General features: G+C 47.9%; 1 protein-coding gene across 6 annotated transcripts in view; it reads right to left on the bottom strand.

Annotated features, from left to right (window-relative positions):
* The window catches only part of SLC8A3 (solute carrier family 8 member A3), a 95,289-nt gene that overhangs the window by 38,403 nt on the left and 32,553 nt on the right, over positions 1-24,333 (bottom strand). The window lies entirely within an intron of this gene.

Raw genomic sequence — 24,333 nt, 5'->3', positions numbered from 1 at the left:
TGTGAACTGCCATTCCTGGGGGACCCTCTGGACAGCAGCCTTGCATGGGACGCTGGGCTGGTACCTTGGTACCTGGGTATCTTAGTTGGATGCTAAGATACCAAGCACTCCAGAAATGAGCGGAGTGGGGTGCCATCCTACAAAGGAATAACCATTACCCAAACAGCACCAAAAAAAAGTAACGGCAGCATGTGGTGTGCGAGAGCTGACACAATCAGTGTGTGCAAGCTGATGCTTTGTCTGGGACTTGTATAGCAGTCTTTGAGGCTCAGGCTGATGACAGCACTAAAGTCTCCGGCTGGCAACTCGATTACACCAGCCTGCATGTATTTAATCGGCATGTTGGGACGTATCTCCTTCAGTCCCGAATGTTCTTGCTGTGCCTCCTCCTTCTGTGTAGGCTGCCCCCATGCATAAACACAGGGAACAGCTTCCACTCCACTCAGCTGATTCAATGACATGTCCACAGGGGAAAGAGGATTGGTGACCCCTATTCTGAGATGGATTAAACAACTAGCTGGACTTCCAAGAGCAGATTAAGGAAAATGACTTCCTATCCCTCCATTCTGAAAGGAAAATATGACCTGCTTGTTATGAAGCCTGAAATCATTAAGAGAAAAGTCAAACCTTGCACTCCTGGGATCTTGAACTAGAACAGCCAATGCAGAGTGCTAAAAGGATGCTAAATATTTCAGTGATTGAAAGAACACAAAGGCTAAGTTATTAAAAACCCATATGGCAGACAGTGGTTCTTGGACCGTGGTCTGTGGAGCACCAGTGGCCCACAGAGTGTTCCTACACGGTCAGCAGAAGGGCTGCTGTCACAACAGCAAAGCATCTGTCACTTTTTAAGCGGTGACCTGCCTTGCTCTTTCTACTCCGTCCAAGACTCACAGAGTTTCCCGAGACTATTTTTGACCGGCTGGGCTGACAGAGAGCCCAAGCCTGTCTGTCTGCACTAGGAAATGGCTTCTCCTGCAGCTCCTTTTGATGGCTGATTTGAAATGTGTAAACGGAGCCATAAAAAAATGCCAGGCAGAGCACTACAAACCATGCAAGGAGTGCTGCAGCTGATCTATGAGAGGGTCTGTAAAGAAACTAAGTGAACACCATGTTGGGCAGGGTGGTCTAACCAGGCAGCCGTGCCCACTGCTCTGGATGGACGTTCACCACGTACTCTTCCTATGATGTTTGCTAACGTTTCCTTTCTGGATAATTAGCCCTAGTATTGTATTTGCCTCAGGGAGAGAATGAGGTCAAGAACTAAGAGGCTGGAAGAGGACAGGAAGATGATGGGCAAGTTAAACATGTCAAGAGGATCGACCCAGGGAAATCCCCTGCTGCCATCCTGGTGACGATTTTCAAAGGCAAAAGAAGAGCTCCCAAACCCCTTCATTTTCAGCTTCCTTTGAAGGTCTCCCTTACATGGTTATCTTGAATAGATGCATATCTCTGACAGAAAAACCTGACCTGAAATCTTGTAAGAACAAGGTCTCCCGCGTTTCTTATACTTCAGGGCCAGAAAATCCACATGAACAGCCTTCATCTACCCAGGGCCTGAAGTCTCCGAGTGCCTTCTAGCCGTTCATTAGGCAACGTGACTAACGCTTGTCACGTGTGCTTTGTTATCACTCATCCTCCCTGCAGGCTCTGCACACAGAAGGCTGTGTGTGCAGTACAAAGCTCTGTCTTGGTAGGGTTTAGTGTTTTTCCTTTTCCAAGGTATGCAGCAAGCTGCAGAAAGGTGCCTTGCATTTAGAGGGAGAGGTGGCGATGCCTGCAGATGTCCCTTGCTCCCCGGGGGAAGTCACTGCGCTGCCCAGCACAAGCTGTGCCTGGCGGAGAAGATGTCCCAGTGCCTCAGCATTTATGGCTCCAGCCTGGGGAGAATTAACAATATCACCGCAAAGTGTTATTGATTCTGAGCATGGGATTAGAGTCAAGGATGGCTCTTACTGGAAGGGAGGACACCTGTGCCTAACAAAGCAGAGAGATCCCAGGACACCTCACACACAGCTGAGCACGACCTATGGTAGGCAAATCCCACTTGATGCCACCCTCAGCATATCAGGACAGGCCAGCTGAACACCAAGTAATCTGTCAGTCTCCTTCCCGATACATGTAGTTTTAAACCATGCTTTGGAATGGGTAATATGTAAAGGGTTTTGCTTCTTTCTTCTCCGTGTGGGGAAGCGACGCGCAGAAAATCCCAGCTACTTTGATTTGGTGACTGGAGGCACTAGGTGACCTTATCTCTCCACCAATCTTCACAGTGCCTTGTTTTCCCTCCCCCCTCCATGCTCAGGATCACAGAGTAGTGCCTCTGGCACGCACAGTGAGTCAGCAGCCCGGCAACTTCTCTATCAGGAAAATACCCCATTCCCAGGCCCTCACTGCTTGCAGCTTGCAGAGCGAGGCAGGGCACCCCAGCTTTGCCAAAGAAGTGCCCTACGAGGAGCCAGGCCCCCTAAGGCACCCAGCAGGCCAGTCACTGCTGATGGACATGGCCACGGGGCCCACAGAGCAGAGATGAGCAGCCCTTCCTACAGCTCACAGGACCCCGTGGGTCACACCAGGTGATGGTGGGATGGCCACACGGTATTTCTCAGAAGTTGAAATCAGTCAGTGAACTTTCTTTGTTTGTTTTTTTGTTTTGTTGATTTTCTCAGCCAATGCTCCTGGGAGTAAAGTGTTAGCATAGCAAGAAAGACTCTCTGAGCTGTTGTTGCTACTGTCTGAACCGAACCCCACTCCTGAGATTTCAAAGGAGTTTCTTTGGATTTTTAACTTTTCACTGCTCTTTGCATTCCCACTTCTGGACAGCAAAAGGCCCAGCAGACTAGTGCTGTTTTCACAATGTGTGTGTTGTGTTCAGCATCGTACTGGCAACGCCAGGCCTCTTGAAGTGGAGTTCCAGTCCCAGCCTCTCTGAAAAGGTCCAAACTTGTTTAAACACTCAAATTCTGGTGACACTTCTAATCAAATCCTTTGAGTTACCTTCAGGGCTCACCGCCTTTGTGCTGCAGTCAGGAGCATGTCCCCTGCCTTTATGATGGCTGTGACTTTAGCCATCGCCAGTGGCTCTCTGCAGCCTCAGCAGCACTACCCAGTAAGGACCAAACCCAGTACTTCTGTATTTGCTTTGCATGGTAGCAGCTTGTCTCACAATAATGAGGCCTCTACTGTATTTCCATCATAGCTGAGCTGCCACGCTTCACTGGCCCTCTAATGAGGATGCTGGCACTTATGGGAAAGAGTGTATTTCTGAGAGAAGGGGGGGCTGAACTCAGCTTCATCTCCGATGACGGTGGTGAGGCTCTTTGCCTACCTATTCTGACTTCCTCTACAAAGCCTGGATGCCTCTAAATGAGTTAAACCCCTGGATAGACTCCTGTGGTTTCACCTCCTCTCCAGGCTGGCATGTCCTATAGTGGCCACTCACCTTCTCACCAAAGGAGGCACCACCAGGAAAGCACATTCCTGGGCACTTCGCATAGGAGGTGTAGGAAGTCTTACAATAACATTTATTCATGGGAATGTTTGCCACAGAATCACAGATACCACTTTGAGTTACCTACAGACAGCCAAACAAGTAGTTCATTTTTATTCTGATGTTAGCCATACAAGAAAGTGTAGTGGGTTAATTAAAATGGGGTTCAAATCTGATAGCCTTAAACTGGTGCAAACTATGGTAAAGATACTAAGTAGATCCTTGGCTTACACATTTAAACAAACAATATAATTGGTTAAAAAATTGTGCCTCGATGTACAAAGAAGCTACAAGGCTAATCTAATGAAGGCATCTAAATCCACAAAAAGCAATAACCTATTTAAGGGTTAGCTGTGCCAGATTTGACTGTTAATTGCACTTTAAAGTTTAAATAACAGCATATTGTGATCACTTTTAGTGGAAATGGCCATATGAAACAAAAAATTAACATATCCCTGATTGCAGCACTATCAAGCTTGAAAGATCCAGACTACACTTTGGAAATTCACATTGGACTCAGAACTGAACTCTAAATATCCATCCCCTGATGTAAATTCACACCTGAAATCAAATCTGTCAGTGGTAGGGAGTTTAATGTGATTTTTTGATTCTCTCTGGTATTTGCTAGTATGCTGCACAGTATATTCTAGACAACATAATAAGCTGTGATGTAACATCAGAGTCGCACAGAAATGAGTAAGAAGCAATACGAGAGTCCATGAGCACCCTGATCCTTCTCTGTTGCCTGTGCTTTGAGTTATTCACATTCTGCAAGGGCAGAGAGATGATACCAATTTCTGCTTAGAAGCCTGAACCGTGGAGCGATAATTAGACGCTGAAGGTTAGTTTTAGTCCAGCACAGAGGTGAGCACTGAGAAATCACCCAGCAAACTCCTATGGTCCTGCCTAGAGTGATGGGTGGTAAAGGAGGGAGAGATGCATGCGGTGTTCAAGTACAAGCACCCCACGTACGAACCTTTGGCAGCTCAAAAAAGCAGTCATCTACACACACGCCTACTCAGCCCTGTGGTGCAGCCTTAGAGATAGCAGGTAGTGCTTCTCTATAGTACAAATGATAGGTGTGGAGCAACACGGTTACACATGCTAACAGAGTGTGCCAATACCGATACCCACACGCTTAAACATCATCCTCAGCAGGAGGCGCAGGATCTCCTGCCTGCCCACGCTGCTTGCAGCAGGAAGGGACGTGCTGCTGTGCCAACCTGCACTGCCTTCGGCTGCAGCATCAGGCACTGGTGGGGGAAAGAGAAGGGGAAGCCTTGTCCCTGGTGTCTACATGAGACAAGAGTTTGGACAAATCCGGGTTATTACTAGTGCTGAGAAAAGGGTTCTCAGAGAACCTTTTCCTCCAGCCTTCACCTGAGATACCTGCCCAGGAGCAGACAGCACTCCTGCAGGTTCTTCCTCCCTCCTGCTGTTGTTCTGCTAGGAGATTTTAAAAAGATCACAGAGAGCCAAACCATGTCTCCTACCACACAGATGCTTCTAGTTTGAAAGAGACAAAGAAGGTTTTGTACTGTGCGGAACAGAAGACTAAAGTGCGCCCTTTATCCTGATGGTCTCCTTTTGCTTGAGGAGCAGACAGGCACTGGGAGAAGAGGGCTCTGCATTGAACAACCTGTCCTCAGTCGCTCAGAGAGCAGAGGTGCATTCCCTAGATGCAGAGACAACCCTACCGAAACTCATGAGACCACAGATCTCATGTTTTCATTCCTTATTTTAGAGTGCAGATGCTTGGATCTGGATCCAGACCAGCCAGGTATGCAGGGCTGCTGGTCTCTGGGTTTCTCACGCTGGATCAGCATGTGACAACATTGGGTCACTGCAGCGTGAGACACCTCTGGCTCGTGGGGCACTGCACACAGCCACTGCTGGAGACCTGGGCCAGGCACTGAGGGACACAACTGAGGACTCTCTCTGGAGCAGTTGGCACCTGGAAGGCTAAAAAAAAACAACAAACCAACAACCAAAAAAAAACAACCCTTAACAATCCTCTTGTTAGCTTCTCCCTCCTGAACATTTTTAGCTCTCATGAATGTGAAATAAGCCTTTTCTATAAAGATACTGATGACACGGCTGGTAAAATCCGTCCTTGAATATGGTCAGGGAAAACCATCAAAAGGCAAAGGAAGAAAAGCCATTTCCATGGGCTGCTTTGGTTGTTTCCACATCCCACTGCTCAGGGCTGGGACGTGCTGCCCCACCTCCCTGCACTGCAGGCCGGCTGGTGAAACCTGCTGCACGGGAGCAAGCTAGCAGCATCCCCTGTGGTCCTTCCCCAAAGAGCTGACGTCCAGAGCTGCAGCAGGGCCCCTCATCATCAAGGAGCCACTTTTCAGCTGAGGCTCTTGCCCTGGTCCCTGCCTGATCCACGCTGCAGGCAGCGTTCATGGCTTAGGCTTGACAGGACTCATCCCTGGCTTCCAAGGGTGATGATGTCCAATTTGGGAGCATGGCAGTCTAAAGGTCAGTAAGGCATCCCAAAACGCCTTCAGGAAAACAGGACGTTCAGAAAACACAGCTGTGTGAAATATCAGCCCTGCTGCACATCACCGTGCTGACTGCTTCTTGCTCACACCCAGGTAAACAAAAGCCAAGAGTGCACAGCCATTTCATTTTATTAATTAAAGTGACTGGCATTTATACAGCACCAAAGCACTTTGCAAATCTTAATTAAGCTTCGTAACAGCCCTGTGAGGTGAAACGTGTTCCCATTTTACAAACAGCAGAAAAAGAGACACAGTGAGGTAAGCGACCTGCCAACATGCTCAGGAGGTTGGTGGGAAAAAAAAAATAATGGGAAAGACTCCAAGATCCTGCTTTTCCACCTCTTTCCCTCTCCCCTCCCCATGCCACTCCTTGATGTGGAGTGCCTGTAACTGTGACCAGACACCCCAGGGACCTCCAGCCCAGGCAGCCACGCATGGGCAGGAATAACACCAGCACAGAATGCTGAAATGTTCTCCCATGCCTCAGAGATGCCTTAGGGATCTATAAAATTTTTATTATTTTTCATATATTGAAGCAGGTGGAGAATCTACAGCCAAGGCTTCAATATGCCTCCAAAGTTCATTTCACGCTGCCCAGGGCCACTGATTTTTATTGTACTGGTGCTGGAGAAGACTAATACTGGGTGTCTGGGCACAGAGTTATTCCGAATGACAAATGTCCCCAGCAGTGAGCCGAGATGTGGCACCTCCACAAGCAGGGAAGCTGTCCTCAGCAGCTCGCCTGCTTGTCCCCAGGGAAGGTCAGACAACAGTGGGATGGCCAAAGTCTGGGGAAAAGGGAAACCCACCTCTTAAAATGGTATTGGGGAGATAGTGTAGATGGTTTTGGGGAAGGAAGAGTGGGGAGCTGGCAGCTCGATGCTCTGCGTCCATCAGCCAGGATCTGTTCCCATCTCTCCTCGGGTGGGACCTTGCTCTGCGAGAGCTGTGCTGTGGGAGGGAACGTCTGCCTGAGGGAAACCAGCCTGACAGATATTTTGCACAAATAATTGAATTATTTTTAGATGCTCTACACATCCACTCGTAAGACAGCTAGCTACACTGAGATGAACAGATCTCACAGCCCCTTACTAATCCACTGAAACAGCTAATCTCCTTAACCCTTGTGACTCACGAATAATGGGAGATACAATTTCCTCTGAAGAGGCATTGCACCGTGCTGCTTTTACTCAGGATGCTGTGACCAAGCGATGGAGACCTGCAGCAGGTTCTTATGTTTGTTTTGGAAAGGAAAGGAGGGGCCAGAAGCAGTGATGTGGGGAAGCACTCTTACAGCACGGACTTCTCCTTCCTTTCCCCCTTTGCTGCTCCTTACAGCGTGACATATGCACAGGCATGATTCATCCCTGCCAAAACAGAACGGGGTCATCAGCACTCATCCCAAAAGCAAGATAGCTGGTTTGAGGGAGGAAAGGTTATTCTCCAAGCATTTCTAAGAGCCCCCAGCTTAAAAAAAAAAAAAAAAGCTTGGTTTGGCTGAGCATGGAAAAGAAGCCCCTTGCAGTCACCTGTTTTTCTTTGGCTTTCCAGTACTTTCACGGAACAATTTGAGGTGTCTCATGTGTCTAATTTTGAAAGACAGCTCTCAGTGCTCTGTATGTATCCCTCACACCCAGCTCTGCCTCCACCACGCACTACAGCAAGGGTAGGGTCTCATTCCCAAAGGCTGCATCGCTGCCTTTTTGTCTACAGCACACAGTTTTACAGACCTGACATTTAAAGTGTATGAATTGAAATAAACCTTTGAGATAAACAGCACAGGGAAAAAGAATCCCTAAATGCATGCATATACATGCTCACCCTAAGCTCAAGGGAGGTAGGGGCTGTATCGCCTGCTTTTCCCCACGTAGCCAAGACACAAAGTACCCTGAGTACTGCTGAGGAAATACCCCGGTAAGCATGGGCTTGGCTGTATTCCAACCAGCACCGTCAGCAGATCCACAAAATTCCTTGCACTGGGGCAAAAACGATCATACAGCACATTTGCAGTGGCCAAGAGAGGCTCGTGTGCGCAGAAGATATGCAGGAATTGCACAGCCACGGCTGCTGGCCGGGCTGTAGCAGCTCTGCTGCTAAATGCCTTGGAAAAATCTCTCAACTGCTGCGAACCAGCGAGCGCTGTGCTCTTCTGAAGCACTCGTTGCATAACTCTCGCACATAACTGCATACCTGGCTGAATTTCTAGCACAGTTTGGGTACAGAGGCATGGGGGGAAAATATTTCCAAGTCTCATGAAATTCACATAATGGATACACAAAGGCTATGATTTACTGCAACAGCATGGACAGGCTCCTGTGCACTTTCACACTGCGATCTGCCAATGCTCCTCAGCCGAGACCTGAGCGTGGCTCTGCTCTGCTGCTGGGGAAACCTGTGCAGAGTTCAGCCAGCCCAGCTGGTGATGAGCCCCACCAGCCCACACCAGTGGAGAGCAGAAGGGCTGGCCCTTCCCAAAACCCAGCCATAGCACTGCAGTGCTGCTTTACCAACAAACGCCCACCAGCAAGGCTCAAAGTGCTCACAGAGCAAGCTCAGTCCAAGGTGTGCTGAGGCTAAAGCCAAAGTTAGCTCCGAACTTCTGCAGAGACAGCACAAGTCCCATAGCTGGCAGTGGGTCTGCAGCAACAAATCTAATTTATAGATTATGTTTTCCAAATTCAGCAATATTTTCAACATAATTACAGCATTACGCGGCCAAGTATCCAGGTCTCTGAAGATCTTCAAGCACCCTAGTATCTGTGCATACCTACTGTTAGCACTGCTGCTGTGGGAGGTGAATCCAGCTCGGCTCTGTAAGGAGAGCGTTTGCCAACAGATGGTTGTACCTGCTCTGGAAACCTGAACCTGACAAAAACCCTCACATGCTGTACCAACAACTAAAAATCTTCCCTCTGGAATGCCTACAGCACTTTTTTTTTTAACCTGGAAAAAAACACGCACAACCATAAGGTGGGTTTTGTTGTTTGTTTGTTTTCTAACCACTTTAAAGCTTTTCCATATTAGTCAAAGAACCACCAAAATGGGCTAAATGCCTAATGAGCCACAGCCCTGCCACCAGTTTGCACAAGAGCAGGGCAAAGCATCTGCTCCGTCCTTCCCATCTCAGTGCTCTAAGACTAGGAAGCCTAAAAAGATTTCAGCTTGGTGGGAATGTCGCAGCAGCACCTCCCATCAGCAACAAAGTCAAAATTAATGCTAAAGTAGCATTAATATTTAAAGTAAGTTATTCTATTCCATGCTCCACTGTTTGTGAGGAGATCAGGGTAATCTCTCCGAGGACTTCCAGTCAGCTTCCCTGCCCAGGCGTCTGCTAGATAAGAACTGATATTTTGCAACACTTGTTCAATATTACAGCATCTGGAGCGTGGCTAAGAGCAATAGATTTTTGGAAGATGTAGGACTCTCAGCCTTCCTTCTACCACCTCCTCCATCTGCTTGCACCCCCGGCTCTGTACCCCTTCCCTCCTGCCTTGCCAAAGCACCACCACTTGCCCCAAGGAGCATACTTCCCATATCTCTCACCAACCAAGGCACTACCGACACCTTCTGGCCTTGTCCTCAGCCCAAGGAAATCAAAATGTAGAGGCTGTGCCGCATGGGGTGAACAAAACAGGGTGCTGCTCGATGCTTCTCCATCTCTGATGCATGACTGGGGTCACTGGGGACCAACAGACTTGATTAGAGATGAGGTGAGGTCTGGACAGGAGACATCGCCTGTCTCTCCTGTGAGATTAGAAATTTTGCCTGCTGGACCAACAGTGCTGGTGCACACCAGCTGCAACACAAAAGACTCTGAGGACAGTCTGCAGAATGGTGAATATAGAGCATAAACTGCCCCAGCCTTAACAGGGATAAAATCCACGTGTGGCTAAAGCCCCACACACACCCCTGTAGCATAACTGCCCAGCAGCACCCCTAAAGACAAGCCTGGGACCCTAAAAAAAACTCAACACATTAACTCCTGGGTGCTAACCAGCACCAGGCCATCGAAGGATTAAAGCCAGAGAGGCTGTTGCAAATGAGACAGGAGCTGAGGCAGAGCTCAGCCTTAACACACTGTATGGTAAAACCTCAGGGAGGCTGAGGGACCTTAAGGGGATCAGCCTGTGGGACCCACTTGCCCCCAGAGGTCACAGCCCACACACCAGCTAGCAAAGGGGCCAGCCGGGCTGCCTGCCAGGAGATGTCCCCTGCAGGACAGGAGAACCCTTCAGCCCCAGGAGCCCACGGCTTCGCCTCTTTTCAGCCTCCACAGGCTGGCAGGAGGTGAGATCTCACCATCCTAGCTGCCCCTCGCACAGGTGAGTGTTCATTTGTTGCAACTGCTGTTGTAGAAGGTTTAACAGAGCTCTACGCGTGCCCCTTTGGCTCCCTCCTCATCTCCAGCATTATTTTATTCCACAGAAATAAGCCTGCAGGGATCGGTTCATTTATGCTGCTCAGCGCTACCAACTCCAGTGATGCAGTTCCTCATCTGCATCGCCAAGGGATGCAAATTTGCCCCAAAGAGCCCGTGATCCACCCACAAAATGCTCCTCGGAGCCAGACAGAAGAGGAGCAGAGGGAACAAGATAATGGCTGGGATGATCTAGAATAACAGGAAAAAAAATCCAGAACTGTGAGGACAGAATAGAAAGGAATGGGAATATTCTGCAGTGCTACCTTACTGATTCTTCACGTAAAGCTGAAAAATGCCATCTTTCAAATTCCCCCCTGACCCGGGCACACCTCGAGCCATCACTGCCAGCCCCCTGCTGCATTCACAATGAAATGTTAACAAAAGCGTTGAGAAGTGGCCTGTGGAGCTGGGAAGCCGGAGTGTCACAGCTCATCACCGGGAGGAGAAAAAAACACCCCAGAGCTCTGACAGCTCGGCTCTGCATGTCACATCAGTGTCCATTGAGGAAAGCAGGCACAGGAGATGTCTCAGTACAAAAACCACTCTGCACACAATAAAAAAAAAAACAGAGTCTGGGGCAAGGGAGGGAGCTCAACAGCCAGTGGAGATATTTCAGAGAGGAATGAAAGGTTTAATTTCGAGTTACCTAGAAGATTAAAAGCAAAAAGGCCACGTCTAACTGTACAGCTTCCTACCAGGGACTGAAATTCCTCTTCCATTGCATTCTCCACAAGTGGAGAAAGGGGCCTAAGTACCACGTATGGTATTTGTGCTGCGATTAAAACACCTCCAGGAGGTAGGGAAGCTCTCAGGTTTGCAGCAACAGGCTGGAAGCAATGCACAGACCTGAACGGTGCCACTAAGTTCTTGTGACCCAAGCCTGACTTCCCAAGGGGAAAAAGCATTCCCTGGGCTCAAGTGCAGGCAGAGCTTGCTCCTGGCTAGGAGCCACTGAAATGTCTGAGTGGCATCAGTGCCCCTCTTTTGCACATAACAGCTGGAAAGGAAGCATCCAAAACTGTACTGGACGTGATGAGGGAACCAAGGGGAGAAAAGCAGGAACTATTCCTCACCACTTGTGCGTTGGGGACCAAATAATTACAGATCCATTACAGGATCTATGTTCCTGGTCTGATCAGTGCTATCACAGCTGCCATACAAAGGGCATCATCATCTCCACTGAAATTTAGGCATTTACCACATAAGATCTCACCACAACAACTAGGGCAAGTTGAATGTTTTCAGCACAGTTTCCAGGGCCTGGTTAATTCAGAAGGTTGCCTGCAGTCCTGGGGAATTTTCATCTCTAAGTTGATGGTTTCTACGCAGCCCCATCATGGAGGCACAGTGATAGCTGATGGGCAGCTTAGGGTCCAGCTCATGTGCAGTAAGTGACTACGACATCCCAGGAAAAAGAGCAAGCTTCAAGGAGGCGAAGGACATGCTGAGCATAACAAAGATACGCAGTTAAAAATAAGTAATGCTAAAAATGCTGTGCAAAACAAACATTAAACCAATCTCCAAGAGTGACGTTTCAGAAGATTCTCATGGAAGCAGCACTGTATATAGCCACAATGACGATTTGTGCACTTTTCTGTGTCTCAGAGGGCGGAAACAATTTTGAGATATGAGATTTGCTGTCCAGGTAATGTTTCCTTGAAGTGCTTCCTGAGATCTTCAAAAGGGCAGAGAGGAGGCACCTCAGGCATCCCCTTTACCCACTACTGTCACCACCAGCTGGACCTGCTTTCCCAAGAGGAAAGGCCAGCTGGGATTGGGATTTCTTACATCCCCAAAAAGTGTGGGATCGGCCCTGTCCTTACCCTACCTCACTCAAGAGAATAACTGACATCTGCCACATCAAGAAGGTGACCTGTTTGATCCACCTCCACATCCCAGCTGTCAACAGTTCCAGCTGGTTTGGACATGGTGCCTGCAGCATGCCTACCCGCATTACAGGTCTCCAAATACTTCGCTTTGTCCTCACCTGATGACCATTCAGCTCATATCTTGAAGCCTGCAAACTCCTTCCATCCTGATTTGTACAACTGCTGACACTATTCTTATTCAGAGGAATGTCCAATTATACAAATGCTCTTCACAAGTGGGAGCAAAAGGCCTCGTGCACTGGAGAAGCTCCAACCAGCTCCAACTCACTCTGCTGCACCCCATCTGGCATTATTTTGCTACCCCGATGCCATTACCTGCCCATATCCACCCAAACCCTCCTCCCCATCCTTTTCACTAGTCTATTTCCTCAGGCTGTCTCCAGACATCAGGAAGATCAGGGGGCCAAGATAACCCATTTGGTTTGAGAAAGAAAACTTGTTCCCCCCACCTCCTCTGTGCACTCCCAAATGGAGGGTGAGGGGAGCTAGTTTGCTGGAAGAAAGTTGAAAGGAGCTGGGACTACCCTATAGTGAATACAGGAGGGGAGGTGAACCTTTGAGGCATAGCATTCAAGGGTATAAAAAAATTATTAATGAAGAACCAAGGGAAGAATGGATCTGGGAAAAACGTGGCTGGAGTTGGAGCAAGGCCAGTTTCTCTTAAGAATTAGGATAATCTTTCTAAGGGGTGAGGACAGTAAAGTACTAAAAGTACTACAAGAGATTGCCTAGGGACATTGTAAATGTCTCTCTACTGGAGAGGTTTAAGAACAGGCTGGAGAAACATCTGTCACAAGTGACACAGATGCAAGTGGCTCTGCCTTAGGCTGAGATGATGTTGCATGGTGCATCTTTTAGATCATGTTACACCCACGTTTCTCAGCTCTACAGGCAACAGTCACTGTGCTTAGCCTGGGACAGCGAAAGGAGGATTCTCCTTTCTTCAAGGGTATCACCTCTACAGCTTCAAAGACTGTTGGCCATCCTTGCACCACTCCACGAAGTGAGCTTTTCCTGCAGGTGGAAATCACCAAGAGGCCTCTCCTTGCCTGCCTGCCCTCTCCTGCAAGGCAGTACATGGCATTGGCTGCAGTTATTGAAAGGCAAGCTGGTGCCAGGGAAATGAGGAATCTCTTCCAAGTAAAATCAGGCACTAATGGGGACTGTTGATGGTAAACTACCACAGCAGAGCAGTGGTATTCTCCTCCACAAATACCAGAGCCAACAGAGGATGAGCAGCAAGGCTAATTCAAGAGCTGGCTAGCTGGGAGAAGAAAAAAATCTGTTGCTTACTCGACTTGACCTCAAAATGCTAGAGCACTATGCTGTGTGCACTGTAGTAGAGATGCTTTCAATCACCTCCCCTGCCAAGACACTTGGCCCCAGCGTTCAGGTGAGACAGGCTATGAATTAAGGATGTGAGAACTGGTTTCACAGAGCTGAGATCCACATCCATTTTTGTAGCAACATCAGCTTTAGAACATTGTTTAAAAAAATCTTTTTTTTTCTTATTCTCTTAAAAAAAAAAAAAATCCCCCTCTCTCTTTTTATTTCCTCTTGCCAACAAACTGCCAGATCCTGTCCAGGATCACAGTGTGCTGAAATCTAAAGTGAAAAGATACTTTTGCTTCTAGCTGAATTAGTTTCAGTATCCAAGTTTCACAAGACGGACAGGAATGTCCCTTCTAGGTGTGGAGACTGCAAACAGGTTCATGGTCCAGAATTTATCCGTATGGGAGAAGAAACAAGAGAGAAGACACAGACCTCTGTGTGGGTTTCTCCTGTCCAAGGATGGAGAAATCAGACTGCAAGGATGCTTCATTATGGCTGCAGAGACACAGTCTGAAGGGTTTCTTAAGGCAGTTATAGAGGGGAGTTAAAGCCAAAAGGACAAGATACAAGCCACATCAATACCTCTGTGCCACAAGTTATAAAAGCTGGGCTTTCCAGTTTAAGTGCTAGAGTCCCTTTGCTAGAGTAACACTCTGCCTCTACTGCTCTTTTGAGTGACACCAGAGGAAGAAGAGGAAAAATAAAAGTGAAATGCCCATCCAACTTGCTGGACTAATGGGGAAAAATGTGTCATCATTCAGAAATCCAAGAACGTGGCAGACCTCTGCATCTGTCTGACCTATAGTGCGAGTAGAGGTTTTATGAATTACCAGCAACCAAGGACAGCACTGGTCCTACCCTAACAGCGGGATGCTGCTAGCTGTAAGGATCCCTGGACTTCAGCTTGTTGACACAGTTCTGCTGTGCCAAGGAAAACGTAAAAGAGAAGCTGTCATTCTTCCCAAGCTAGAGGAATCCAGATGACACACAGCCCACGTCACACTCTTACTGAGTCTGAGAAAGCATCTCTGAAAGAAGAAAATCAGAGGGGTGTGTAGTTATGCCTGTGCGTGCTAAAATTAAGAAGTGCAAGTGTTACACAGCAGACCTGCATGTAAATGTGATGAATGTTCAACATGAATTTAACGTAAACCCTGGTAGATTTACTGCCAAGTAGCTTTTGTGGAAAAAGCTATTCATTAGTATTTCAAACACTATTTACAATGTTATTGGGGGTATTGTATACTTATTTACTACAAAATCATACAGCTTGGTCTCTGTGAAGGCTCCTGGGAAGAACTGTTGATGCCTACACCCAGAGCTTATTTAAAATTTTATTTATGATTTTTATTTTACTTCTGCCATTCCTGACAGTCATCCAATCTGTTGTTTAAGTCCTGCCGTGACAGAGATCGTACAAGCTCTGGGGGCTACCTGGTCTGGTGTAGAAATGTCCTCCCTGACACAGGATAAGAGCTGGGATTTCATGGCCATCCCAGCAGCTCCAGCACCCCTGACTAAATGCTGTCATGTGCTGCCCCAGCCACAGCACAAGGGATCCCACTGCCCGCCCCGCTGGGCTGCAGGGGAACGTGTCACACACCAGCCCCACTGCCCACACACACTGCTTGTGACAAACACAGGGAAGAAGCCTGTAACAGGAAAAAATGAGTAAGCCTCAAAACAAAGATAGTTTGGGCTTAGAGGCTGGAGATGAAAAACACTGGCTAAACAAAGCAGCTAGCTGGAAACATCCCAGAAGCTAGGTGCCTGCACGTTGCATTGGCACTGGCCAGAATGTCTCAGGGTTGGTTTTTCTTCTGTCACATTTATATCAGTCCCAGATAGCTACAGATCTGCAAAGATGCACTGACCCTCGCCCTGCAGAAGCAGATGACCCGTCATGCTGAGCCACGCCAAGGATGTGCACCCAGCTCTGCTTCGAAGCTGAGCACTGCCCGCTGCTGGATTGGGAGCAACGCCGGTCCTGCAGGGACCAGGCTGGATCCCCAGCAGCAGCGAGGCAGTGGTGGACCCACACACCAGGCTGGCAAGTCCCAGTGACCCCCAGACCACACAAATGAAAATCCCTGGAGAATACGGGTTGTATGCAGAGGGAAGGCTTGCAAGGGCAGCCTACGCATGGCATGAACAGGCAAGCAGGTCAAGCAAAGCAAAGGTAGAAGCTGTCACGACAATCCCACCCTCAAGATGGACTGCAGCTGCAGGACAGAGCCATTACAGCTCCCTGGCAGTGCTTGTGAGCATCTCCGATCCAGCCTCAGCTGCTGGAGGCAACAGTGCTCAGTGCTCTGCTTCCCGATGCCGGGCACACCTCCTGCCACAGATTTACTGCTCCTCCTGACAGTCAATAAAAGCCTGCAATGCACTAGACGGGAAATCTCCCCTCTCCATCCCTCCCACCCTTCCAGCTAGAGAGATCCTGGGAGATTTATTGCTGCAATAAAAACAAAAGAGACGGAAAGATCCGGGGGAGCCTCGGAGCCAGGCGGCGCTTCAATAAAGCCCAAGCAGGCTCATGGGGGGATGCTGTTCTCCAGCACTGACCATGCCAAATGGCAGTGAGCAATTCACCCCCTGGAAAGGGAAATGTCCCAAGGAGCAGGACAAGGAGGATCCCTCTCCTGCTGCCTCCATACCCAGGCTGGGGGGCTACACAGAGGGGCACTGGGGCTGGGATATCCAAAGAGCCCTTTTACTGCCTGGAATTTTTCAGCCCCTCATCGTCACCCACCCCATCTCAAAGGGGTTCAACAGCAGCTTCCCCCTGGGACAGCTGCACCTCAAGAGCAGGAGGGAGCACGCATACTTCAGACAGACAGCACCAAAACACAGCAACCCCTTCCAACACCAATTCAGTGGTGGCTGTTGACCAGACAAAAGGAACCACCAAAAAATGAGGCTTGCTTTATTTCTTCTCTACCAAAGAAGTGATTTTCAGTTCTCATTTTCAATATGTAAACATATATGAGCTTGAAGCTTACAAATACTATCCTGCCCTCTGAAATAATTGGTTAATTCCCTCTTGCACGCAAAGCTCTTCAGTTCACCTTTAAAAGAAGGAGATGGATGATTTACAATCCAGCATCCCCAAAGCAAATCTCTGCTCCCCACGCAAGAGGCAATAATTCAGCAAGGCTCTGCTGCCATCAGTCATGCTTCTCATCTTCCCGGTGAACCTTTCCTGTCACTCCCTGGCAGGGGGAAATGGATGGCAGATGCTCCCCACTACGTCGGGTCTGGAGGTGGGGGGTGGGAAGATGGGGAAGGGGTGACCTTGCCAACACTGTCAGCAAGACGCACGTGTCTTGCTCAGAGATGGCTGGTGGTCTCCTTAGTGACTGCCTGGCTTTGCTAATTAGATGCTTTGAATGTTTGAGAGAGACGTATTTAGCTCCCCAGAGCGTGGTTAGTGTTACAGGAACTCTGTAATTTGTTTTTCAATTGGTTTGTTGGTGTTGTTGGCTTTTTTGTTGGTTTTTTTTTTGTTTGTTTGTTTCCCTCCATATGAAATAGGCTCAGTTTTCAAGTCAAAAGATTACTATTTTTTAACTGCCACCTCTGCAAGTCCAGCCTATGATCTGAGAGCCAGGCAAAGCCTTTTCTACTTTGCCTAGTAATAAAGGTCTTGTAATTACACAGGCAAGTCTGGTGCTAGTCCATAAACCAGAAGGCACCCCAGTCTATTTTTCCGTGGCTATCCTGTTTCTAGAAGACGGAGCAGCTTACCCATACAGGCGGGGTGAACAGAGGTGATTCACAGAGACACCAGGCCTGGGATAGCACCAACCCTGTGAGGTCGGTGGAGAAAGGGAAAGCACATTTATTTTAGACCTGCATCTTTCACATCCCCCACAGCTTTGCAAATGGCACACTATACCTTTCCCTGCCACGTAGCTAACACTGTGTTGACAGCTCTTCCAAAGCCACCGAGCCCACCCTTAGTCCCTGAACACTGCTCGTTGTCCCTGAACAAGCAGTGTTCAGGGACAAGACCCAAAGCAAGAGACTTTCTATGATAATGTAGCATTAGGAAGTGTAATGGCTGCTATGTTGGCCCCATTTTGCACATGGATGAAGCAAGGCATGGGCCAGTGGTGCAACTTCTCCATGTGTGCAAAGCAAATTAGAGGCAGGGCTGGGAGAGGAAGTCAGCTTCCCCCACCTTACGTGCTATTCCTCTTTGAGCTGCAAGAGTTCATCACATATGACCAAATCCTAGCTCACCATACATGGCCAAAACTGGAAAAGAAGCTCAACTCTATCACCATTGGGACAGAAATGAAATCATGTACCAAAACCTCAGTACAAAACACAATCTAATACTAACCTAGTCAGTTATAGCAAGTGAAGATGTAAGAGAGGGGGAATTTCTGTTTTTGCCCATGAAGGTGGATTTTGCCCTAGCAGTTGCTGGGAGCACAACCGGAACAGACCCACATCAGGATGAACTCCAAGCTCACCTGTGCTGGATCCTTCATAGTCTGCATGGCCAACAACCTCAAATGGTGCCAGATCTCAGAGGTGCTTCTGTGTGCCCCAGGATGAAGTCTGAGTCCCAGATGCTCCAGGCGGTATTTGCCAATTTCTTTGAGGACTGTAGACTTACTTCTGCTCCCCTTGTCTTCTAGATTCAGCACAAGGAAGTACATGTACTTCAGGAAGGAAGGTGCATAAGGAAGTTGTAACCCAGCAACACTGGGAACGGCTCATCTGTCTGGGGAGACCACAGAAAGCCTAGCTGCATGAATTAGGAGCGTGGAGTTAGGGCATGAGAAAACCCCAAGTGGACACCCTTACTCTGAAGGAACCTGACCTCAGTTCAGTTCAGCTTAATCTTCCTGCAAAGGCAATTAGACCAGCATAAGGCCACGGGAACAATATCAGCCACAGAAGGATTTAACACACTTTAACTAACGTCTGCAGCCAATCTCTTAGTCAATAAAAACACAACTGGCCCAGCCTGGTTTGGGGAGACTGCAGACTGAATGTGCTCAGTGCACTGCCAGCATCAACACCAGCTGCCCTGCCCTCATTTTGCTCCTTTTCAAGTTTTCCACAACTGGGCATATCTTCACCTCAGCTAACAACCAAATACTGTAACAATGACCAGAAACTTCCTACCCCTTTGTGGTGGTAGAGGCCAAAGCCACCACAAGCTTCCCAGAGAGCAACACAGTCAGAGCCTGGACTCAGCTACACCAAACACAGTTGCTACTGCTTCAGGTAGAGGGTGTTCGTATTGCTGCTACTCACTGAGGCCAAGCTGAGCCCAGCCACCTCTGGCCACCAGAGAACATTTCTATGTGCCAGCATGCCACTGTCATTTGATTGTTATTTTATTATTTGGTTGCACTAAGAGAAGTACGTGTTTCATGATGGAGATAGCAAACCAACAGAAAGATGCTTGCACGGAGCTATTTGGAAAAAAAACTCTAAAAGGCATGATTTGATTTTGGTAAGGACAGTGATGCTTGAATCTGCATTCTTAGATGAGTGCTCTGGCACACATACATCAACAAAATTAAATGGCAACATCGAGGGGAACATGACAATGGCAGAATTAATTTTGTCCCATGGCACAACAGAGATGCTTACCAGACGTAATCCTTTCTCTTCACACATGGTGCAAGCATTAACAACATAACCAAGGCTTATTATTTAAATACCACAAAGCCAAATTATGTCCATAAGTGCACTACCTCTCAGTAGAAGGAATCGCTTCACGTATTACAGACAGACCTTCTCGGAGTCATTCATGAGAAAAGAGTTTGGTACACTGCTCTTACACAACCTACTAGAAATTAAATATAACAGCCCGTAATAAGACAGAAATGCTGCAGGCGTATTTAGGACACCTAAGTTCTACAGCTAAAATAGCTCTGAAGTTAAACGTTTCACCCTCTGAAATGGAGTGCTAATGGACAGTGAATGGTACAACACACAGTCGCTGGCTTGGAAGGGAACGTTTTGCCTAAAAAGTCTAGAGTGGTGGCTTTCAGCCCGACACTTTGACGGCAGGCTGCGGACTGCTCCCAAGGGAATCATGAAAGGCTACTGAAAAAAAACAAACAAACAAACAAACAAAAAAAAACCAAACACAAACCAAGATCACTACACACTACAGAGCAAACTAAGTCTTTTCCAAAGGGCTTTATATACATGTACATCCCCCTAGGATATTTTGAAAAGCCCACAAATTGAGAAGGACTGACAGCCCTTGTGCTAGGTGCAAGCTCCTCATCTTATTTTGCTTTGTTCACACCACTGTAACTCAATATGATGTGAACATCTTCTGATGGACACCAGAGGCCCAATAAAAATTAAGAGAGGATTAGGCATTGGTCAGTTCAGCTCTGTGACAGGATCAGGATAATTAAGCTGGTGGAAGTACAGCAGAATACAATAATACAACAAGATGTTTCACATATGAAGCTCTGTGTGTGGAAGACACCACGAGTACATTTGATTATCAGATAAATAGTCCGTAATTGTGTAATTAAATATCGTTTTATAACTATACACACTGGGGGCAGAATTAATGTTCTGCTTGGCATTATTGACTTCCAGGACTTAATCATGCAAATGGAGCATTCTCTTAACGAGATTTTTTTTAAATAGCCTCTCTTGGGCTTAAGTGGAAAAGAGAAGAAAAGAAAGAAGGCTCTCCATCCCAGCGCTGGATTTAGCACAAAACTATCACGTTTACCCCAGGCAGGAGGCCATGAGACACAGATTGAGCTTCACAGATGCAGAGATGTTGGCACCCTACCTTGGTATTTCAGAAGAGCTCTCACCCCCATGTTAAGCATGTGCTCCCAGCTCCTGATTTGAGCAACCTGCACAGCTCCACATGGTTTACTATGGGAAAAGAGTGATCTCAACAGTGAAAAGAAAGGATAAGAAGAGGAAAAGCTGGAGCGGCTGGAACACATGGTATTCATGAACATCTACATCAGAAACTCGGTCATGTCCAAAGTCTCTGTTTTGTGCAGTTCCCATGGCTGAACACACTTCAGCAACTGCTAGTGCAGAACAAAGCTATGTTCTTTGCCTGATGCCAAAAATGCCATCAAATGCCTGTCGTGCTGATGCGCACTGAGCATTAAACACCATTTAGCTGGGCCCAGCAATGTCCCAATTTGTCACTAATGGCCCTGTGTCAGGGCTCTGCACGAATAACTAGGAATGGCGGAGGGAGCATGGCCCTGCCCAGCATCAACCCTAGCTCCAGGAAGAACAGAGAGGAGGCAATTGTCTCCTCCTGGTCAACAGGACCTTCAGGACCATCTGCACCTGAGCCTGCATCCACAACATTATCCTGAAAACAAGTGGCTGCATGAGAGATTGCTCTCTGCAATCTCTTAAAGTTTCCATACTGGAGGTGACACTGACATGATGTATGACATTCCTCAGCTTGCCTTGTATTTGCATTACTTGCCAACCCTGGCTCATTTCTCCAAGGACTTTTAAAGCATATGAAGCAGAGGTGCACCTGGAGGCAAAAGCACAAGCGAACCAAGAAATGACGGAAGGCTAGAGAAGGAGAGGAGATGGAATATACATATACGAGTATATGTTGGGAGGAGTAGGGAGGATGAAATTCCATCTGCCTGCTTCTAAGAGCATGGATGCTCGCTCCTGTTCTCAGCTGCACAAGCCCCGATTGTTTAATGAAGAATCATTATTCAAACAGTGAGTGCAGTCAGCCCCACTGTACAATACTGCGCTGTTCCTCTTGCTCCCAGGGCATGTTTGATGAATCTAGTCAATGCTGCTAACCTTAGGCTGGAACGTGGGTGGCTGTCACAGGATGGCACGGCTCATGTGGGGCCAGTGCCAAAAGCACTAATTTCGAGACTGATCTCTTCTAGCATGGGTCTGATAGCACGACAAGCAGCTGTGCCAATACCCAGCGCCCAGAGCATCCCCTCTGGGATTTGCAGGCTGCAATTAGCAGGTGAATGTGCTGTCTTCTCTGGGCTGATGAAAGCACCTCAGCCCCTATTGATTGCCGATCAATAGCCACTTCCCATCTCTCCCTTTCAGTTTCTGCAGCAGGGAGTGTTAGTAATCAAATAAGAGTGGCAGGCTGATAAGATCCTGTCATCAGTGCACCAGCAAAATGGGATTCTAGATCTAATCTCCTATGTCACATTTCCAACCCTAATCATCAATATTTAACCCCTCCAAAGACTGAAGCAAGTAGCCACAGTTTTAAGAGTTCAGAGGAAACTTCCTGATGTCCACCCAGGCAAAGAAAGCCAGTGGAAGAGACCCAGGTTTCCTGCTCTCATTGAAATCCAGGGGAAGTAGCAACAATTGCAGGGAAGGCCCATAATGGTAACTATTACTGCTAAACACATCTTTTCATTAATTCTTGTTATACTTCTAAGTTAGCAGAATAAACAAAAATGTCATGCAGTCAAAGGGTTCTAAACTGCCTTTTTATTTTATTTTTCACAAAGAAGCACCACCAGAAATTTGAGGTTCCCAAGGATTTTTTTATGTGCTCATCCTCTGGACCTGTGAAATCTCCACACCCCCTCAGCTAGGAAAAGAAAAGTCCTTCCACCCTGCACAGGACTTAAATATTTCAGTGCTTGCTTGCACTCCTCTCCTGGCAGATCTTGGTTCAAATCGTCCCAGTTTCATGGCTATTTACTGATATGTCCTCATGGCATGTACATGCCTGGGCTGCTTGAGAAGGGACAGTTTGAATAAGCTGCCACGACTGCATGGATTCTTTTCCTCCAACCCATCACATCAAAATGACAGCAAAACACTCTGTGCTGGGTGAACACTGTCCTTGTCAACAAAACAGCAAATACCAGCCATAAGATGGTTAATGCCATCCCCTCCACCCACTCCAACAGCAGGAGCCTTTCTATCACATCTAACAGGCTCCAGCTTGGGCCCTTAGAGGACTACTCTATTTAAAATAGAATGTTAACAGGAAAAAAAAATAAGAAGGAAGAAATTCAACCAGACATTAAGGTTGAGAGACAGCCAGGCTAGCTGTTGTTACTCTGCATGAAATACACGACCTTTGAGATCTCAAATAGATGGCACTTCTGCTCTCCTTATCATTAGCACTTTTAAAACTATTATTTCTGATATACTTCTGCTTTTTCCACCTTTCCACTAAATCTCATGTGCTACAGCACTAGCATTCTCCCGGGGAGCTCTGGCACGAGTCTACTTAGCATCTCACCTGCTCTAGATGCAAAAAAAAGGCACAGAATGGACCTTGTCTGGGAAATCCCAGCTCACCACAGATGCTTCTCTTCCCAGGAGCAGAGGAGAAGGGGGGCAGCCTGGGGACACCTTCCCTGTGCATCCTGGCGAGGGCTGCAGCTGATTCTCTCTTACAAGGAATAAACCTCTCCTGAAGCCTGCAAAATCCCAGGTCGGCAGCACAGACTTACAGGGCTAACACTGAAGACATGCTACACTGCTGATTCATGCCCAAGGGGACCAACAAGCCTGGTGGGGAAATATGGGGCCCATTCCAGGCAAAACAGGACCGGCACAGAGGGATCATTTATGGAACGGTGTTTAGAAATACACAGCTGAACATCAGCATCATGTAGGCATCCGCTGTTGTGGTTTATCCACTGTATTGCTGATATCGATCCTCATATAGTTCCCTGATTGCTGGTTAATTATATGCTGCTGCTAAGTCAATATACTGCTTCAGCCCCGATTCGGTTTGAATTGCCTGAGGCCAGCAGTTCCCCCCGCAGCGCAGCGCAGCTCCCTGCCTGCCTGCAGAGCTGCTCCCAGCCAGCTGGCCCCCAGCCTGCACCAGTGCAGCGCCCGCATCCCTCCAGGCAGCAGGGCTGAGCCCTCCAGGCCAGCACAGACCCCCTTGGAGCCTGTGCTGAGCTCTTGGTGCTCACCCTTCCAGCGGTCACTGCATGGCCTGAGAGCTACGGATGGCTCCTCACAGGATAGGCACGCTGCATCCAACCCTGCCAGCCCCAAAACTGCCCACCTGGGCACCCCCTCGCCCCAATCGCTCCCTGCCCTGTGGTACTGGTACTGTACAGAGCCCCATGGCCACCCAACACAGCCTGCCGAGAGGCAGCTGCTCCTGCATGGCAGGTAAAGTGACCCCTTATAATATATATATAGTATGTATGTTAATATAAATGCAAAATGCCAATAACTGCCACAAGGAACTGCCCGAGGTAACTATTATTACCTCAGTACTACTTAGGCAACCTCTGTGCTCTGTCTACAGGAGTTCAGGTAACCTTGGACATGCTACTATCCCACCATCTTGTTCCAGAAAAAAGCATTTAACTCTTTCTAATGGTAAATGAAATGTGAGCCAGCTGGTAAAAGAGGTTCGCCTTGGAATAGAAAAGTTATGTGTTATTCCACAATGATTTCCTTGTGCAAATGCAGGTGAGCAGTGAGAGTTACTCCAGAGCTGTAGCAAAAACATAACCCCTAATGCAGCCAGGGAAGAGCCTGTCACAACTGTTTGCTTAAGTCCCTCTCCTGCTCTAGACAAAGACATGGTGCTTGAGAGCCACCAGGGTCTACACAACGGCTCAACGTTTTCTTTCCTGACGTACCGCTTGTTTTGCTGCAACCTTCAGAGCTAGGGACCATCCTTACAGATACCTGGATGCCAAGAGGGGAGGAGATGATGTGCACTGG

The sequence above is a fragment of the Aythya fuligula genome, chromosome 5 (genome assembly GCF_009819795.1).
Source record: "Aythya fuligula isolate bAytFul2 chromosome 5, bAytFul2.pri, whole genome shotgun sequence".
Taxonomy (NCBI): Eukaryota; Metazoa; Chordata; class Aves; order Anseriformes; family Anatidae; genus Aythya; species Aythya fuligula.
Note: the sequence above shows the minus strand (reverse complement) of the source record. Positions and strands in the feature narration are given on the sequence as shown.